Below are 5,488 nucleotides of genomic sequence, written 5' to 3' on the forward strand. Positions count from 1 at the left end.
AGTACGCGACATTTTAGCCCCAAAGTGTGGGGCAGAACGGTCTGCAACACAGTGGCCGCCAAGCCGGACAGTACCATCCTCAACACTCTGAGGGAGAGGAGGAACCGGATAGTGCTAGAAACTGAGCACAGACCCTGCGGAGGCCAGTATAGGGCATGGGGCAGCTTGATCTCTGCACAGCCATGGAGGTTCAAGCTTCTGGGAGAGGAAAAGGGGGCTATCTGATTTGGGGAGTCACAACCACTTCCTCTAACTCCTGCTATATAACTGCCTGAAAAGAAGTTGTCGCCATGAGTGGCCAATTGAGCAGACTGTACTCAAGAAGACAAGTGGAAATTTCCCCGTCTCTCTAGCTCACACTGTTGACAGCAACTGAGTAGAAAGCAGCAACATTGTGAATAGTCACAAGCATTGACACGGTATAATGTGTCCTGGAATGATTTTACAGTGTCACAGCAAATGAAGCAGAGACCAAGGAGGAGCTTAGGAGACACCCCGTCTTCATAGAATTGACCTGAAAACTTCCAAAATCATGTGTTTGGGACTATATTCATTTTAAAACATTTCAAAGCACAAGATATTCTATTTATATCACATCTAGAGCCGGGCTTGGTAGTTTGTACACATAATCTCAGAATTTGGGAGACTGAGGCAGAGCAGCTCAGAACCACTCAATGATGGCTCCAACTCACTCCATGGCCTGCACCATGGGTTCTGCTGACCCGTCCTCAGTGGCTGGCTGTACACTCCAGTCTTCTGTGGGGAACTTCTGGATGGGCACAGAGGGTACCTGCACACCCTCAGACCAGTCAGCTACCTCAGGTTGAACAGCAGTGAACTCGAAGCTGGTGGGGTCCATTCACCCTGGAATTCCTCCTTGGTCACAGCCTTCTCAGTGGCAGTCTGCTCCTCCTTCTCAATCTCCTCTGGGCCTCCGTGGAAGTGAAGATCAGGCATAACCTCCATGGGTGCTCATAGGAGATAGTACCTCACATGCAGAGTACTTCCCGAGTCAGCATCCACCACATCAGACCACTGAATGAGCTCCTTTGTTGTTGCAGGGGATGGCAATGTCCACATAGCGCAAGGGAGAAGCTGTGTGACACAGAGCAACGGTGAGCAGGTTGACATAAGAGGCCTCTGTGAGGGGCCGGGATCAGTCTCCACTAGAAGCTATGGCATCCTGAAGGCTGCTTAGATCTGGTTAGTGAAGGTCCCAGGTGTGAAGCAGCCAGCAATTGGAGTGGCTCCTGGGGCAGCATCGAACTTCAGCATAGCTTCCTGGCCAGTGCTGCTGGAGGAGATGACACTGATGTCAGCAGGGTTCTCAATGACAACAATGGCTCGAGCTGCAAGCAACAGCTTCTCCCAGGTCCTCTTCAGATCTATGATGTAAATACTGCCACTTTTCCTTTTGTAGATGTTATGCTCCATCTGAAAGTCCACCTAAGTGGTTGGTGCCACCTAAGTGGGTTCCTGCACCAAGGAATTTGAGGATATCCTTCCTCCTCCTTCATCTACAGGACAGCCAAGGGCTCTGGACATTGTGTAAGTCTCTCTTTTAACTTAGGTTGGGAACCAAGAACAATGCCCTATGGACCCATCCCTGGTTAGCACAAAAAGCTATTCATCCTACTCTTACTGCATGCTGTCATCAATAATCCAATGTCAGAGAGCTACAGCAAGACCCAACATCCCATGTTCTCAAGCTTAAAAGAAAAGTCACCTTCCTCATAACAAGAATGCATTCCTGCAGAATAAGCAGATTGCATTCACAGACTGAAAGTTGCATACCACCAAATACATAGTGTAAAAATCTCCAGAGGTTACAGCCTTATAATAAACCTTTCTCCACAGAAAAGTTTACACAAGCCACTTTGCTGTTTTTCTAGGTTTTCTAGTCAAAATGAATGAGTCTTGTACCAATGGGTCTCCCTAGGATTGGAGAGTACCAGAATATCCCTAGGCTATAGTAGTACCACTTCCCAAGGTATAACTGACAGCGCACATCTGGAGCAGGCATCCCGGGTTCAGCAGCCTGCTTCTTTGGCACTAAGTCAGTTCACAGGATTTTTACAGCTGAAAAGTCCTAGAGTCACAATCTCTCATGCTGCTGATGACCATCAAACGTGCAGAGGAACGTGGTCAAGGTCCCCAGGCATTGCACACGAGATGAAGGACTCGTCTCCTTTAAGCTATGGTTTCTAAGGACTGGATGGTTACAAACATCATTCTGTCCTTTGCAAAGAAATCCATTGCTTAATGCATTTACCATCTCATTTAAGAGGCTCCACGTAATACCACCCAGCAGCAGCTGTCTGCTTTACAGACAGTCTTTGTGCCTACTTGCTTACATTAGCATCATCAAGGACTTAAATCCCTAAGCTGTAGCAAAACTCAGAGGTTTACTGTAGCTTTCTATTTGTAAATGCATAGAAGGTACCTCCATATCTGTGAGGAATCTAGAGCTACCTGCAAATCTAGCTGTTGGGAAGAGAAAAAAATGGCATGTCTTGATAATGAATCATGAATGTGACCTCCAAACCCATGGCTATTCCCATAGGGGAGAGCGCACACAGGGAATGCTCCCACCCACCCAGTCTGGGATTTTAGAAACTTTCTGCATGTCAGTTTAATATCCACATAAATGATTATTGTTAATGCAAAACTTTGGAAGGAGTTGTAAGGGCAAGTCTTCATCAAGGGACATGACTTTCTAGTTTTAGACAGGTGCCCAGGACTGTAAATGGAGTCTCTTGTTAGTCTGATGATACCTAACCTGAGCTCAAGCACATGACTTCTCAAAGCCTGAGCCTGTTTCTGGATGCAGGAGAGAGCTGTGGGACGGGGAGAGCCATGCTCTGAGAGGGTCTTTTAGAAACTCAAATGCGAATCTTGTCTCTTTGGTAGCTTGGTAGACATGTTTTGCAGTTGATGCTACAAATCTGAATAGCTCAAATCGGCAGTAAATCATGCTTAATTTGTTACTATCTGTGATGCCGTTTAAAAAAAAAATTCACGCCTTCTCGAACTCTTGAACACAAGACTCTCCTCCTGCTAGATAGAGCTCCACTGTAGCACCCCTCTGGTACACAGAGCTCCAGGTACATACAAGCTTATGTTTTACCTCTATTCAAAGCTAGACCTTGTAAGCTTGTCTCCCCCACCCAGCTTCACAATCCTTCCCTCAATTTCACAGCACTCAGACAAGCCAGTGTGGCGGGAGGCGACCGTGATAGGTACAGCAATAAAGGACACCAGCATCCTGGTTCCAACTGTGACACCCCTTTTCAAAGCCTAAACTTCTCACCACACTGAGACACTCATTATGCCTTTCAGAAGTAGAGGTCTAGTGTGACAATTTTCTGTAAAGCGCCTCCATGATTATAAAGAGAAAATCAGTCACTTATTCTGCTGGGATTGTTCATAAGACTGACAGACATGCTCAGTGTGGAGCCGAGAGCATTTGCACCTGGTCAGGAAACTGCAAGATGGGACAGAGGCGCTTCTGTTGCTAATAATTACGCCTTGGGTTTAATCACCAACTTCATGCCTGACAAAATGGAAGCCAAAGACTGGGGAAATGATGAAGCAATAGGTATTTAAATCATGGGCCATTTTTTTCCCTTCAATTAGTATGGTGATGAGGCGCTCCATTTGTAAGGGATTCTAGCTGATGCTGACAGTATTTTAAATTAAGGTTAGCTGAAATGACGGCAGCGGAGTCGGAGAAGTGACATAGTACAATGAATGTGTCAGTTCTCTGTAAGATGGAGATAGACTTTTGATGGCCTGAATCATAACTGCAAAGGCGAGAATGAAAGGAAGGGAGAAGGTAATTTGCTGCCTAACCCGTGTTCATAATAATTTCTCCTCCTTTAGCCAAAGTGGGGAGTGGGGCTCAATAAATATAACCAGCCTGGGAGAAAAAAAAAAAATGGGTGGACCTCTGTCAGTTCCATCCGCCTAGTATTAGCAGCTGGGCAGTCCTGGCGACTACTTAGAAGACTGTGTTAGCCAATCCTACTTTGTGCTAGTCTAAGTGCCCATTGTAGAGAGAACACGCAAGGACACTAGAGCTTTGTGGCCGATGTCTCTAGATGATTCTTTTTCCCAATAAATGTCAGAGATGCTCAATCCCATCTTCCCCTGGGAGCTGCTTTTTGAGCTCACACATTCACTTACAGTGGTTGCTGAGATAATCCTTTATCTCTTCTCATTGCTATCTGCCAAACCTACCTCCTCCCTCTGGAGAGAGGTCTCGGATGACAGGCCCACCGTGTCATAAATATCGGGCTTCTCCGAGCCCGCCAACCTCAGGAGGTGGCCCTATTAAGATGCCCATGTTTACTGCCACAAAGTAGCATCTGAAAAGATACTTAATTAATTGATCAGTTGGGAGTTCAGCTATTCCCTTTATCATCTGGCAGCAGAAGAGAAATAGAAAGAAGACAAAATACTTCGTGTTGGATAAGGACCAGTAGACCTACTGTGATCACTGCCTAACCAGCCACACGTTTGATGTGTGATGTGAAATCTTGGACACATTTTAATTCCAAGTGTGTTCCTTCTAGCCCAGAGTTAGAGAGATTTCCTCCTCTCAGTACATATCTATTAGTGTGTGCTCTGAGAACACCAGTGACTAGTTTAGCGCGAGGACTTGGTAGCTATGTGTGGTCTATGCATCCATCTTCATTCCTATTATGGTTTGTGGAATGAACCCACAAACCACTGGCATCAGAAGACCAAGCCTTAGCTATGAAGGAATTGTGTCTCTACTGAATATACAAATCTTGGCAAAATGCTGAATGCTTAGAGTTCCGCATTCATGAGCCCTTCCTGAAGACTGTATGTGATAGCAAGATCTAGCTAACCAATGCATGGACCAAAAGAAAAGAATGGAACCCTAGAACAGAGAAGCTATGTGGTAAAAAGACAAGGCAGCAATAAGCCCACTTCCACTGAAAGCACAGTGCGCTCCCAAACCCTGGGGTTTCAGATGTCGTATAGACTGTAAATCCCACAATGTAAGATCTGAGGTCTTTGGGCTTCAGTTTTCCACTGGATGAAATTGAACAGATGAACCATGAGAGTTCCTTATTGTCATAGCATTGCAGGATGATGCTCCTTTTTAAAGTCTATGTGTACTAAGATAGTGACTAGCCAGTTGTGCTGTGTACCTTCCAGGCTTTCTCCCATTTGCTGTCCCAACAGACTCAGAAGGAGGTGATTGACTTTATTTAGACATGAGGACACTAAGGCCTAGAGACATAAGCTGACATTTACACTATAAGCTCTGGGTCTCATAATATGTCTGCCACGAGCCTTCTTACTTCTGTCTCTTCCCCTTCAGGTCTTCCTTACTAATTATATTATTGATCTCACAAAACACTGCTTGATCATTATTTAAAATTTAATCAATATATAAAGTCATGAATAAAACAAAAATAATCCTTCACACCACACAACTTCACCACACAGAAAAAAT

The 5,488-nt window shown here is 45.2% G+C and overlaps 1 pseudogene; it reads right to left on the reverse strand.

The window, feature by feature from the left end:
- Window positions 1–648: 648 nt before the first annotated feature.
- Window positions 649–5,272, reverse strand: LOC117720977 (small ribosomal subunit protein uS2-like; annotated as a pseudogene).
- Between the last annotated feature and the right edge of the window lie 216 nt (window positions 5,273–5,488).

The sequence above is a fragment of the Arvicanthis niloticus genome, chromosome 15 (assembly GCF_011762505.2).
Source record: "Arvicanthis niloticus isolate mArvNil1 chromosome 15, mArvNil1.pat.X, whole genome shotgun sequence".
NCBI lineage: Eukaryota > Metazoa > Chordata > Mammalia > Rodentia > Muridae > Arvicanthis > Arvicanthis niloticus.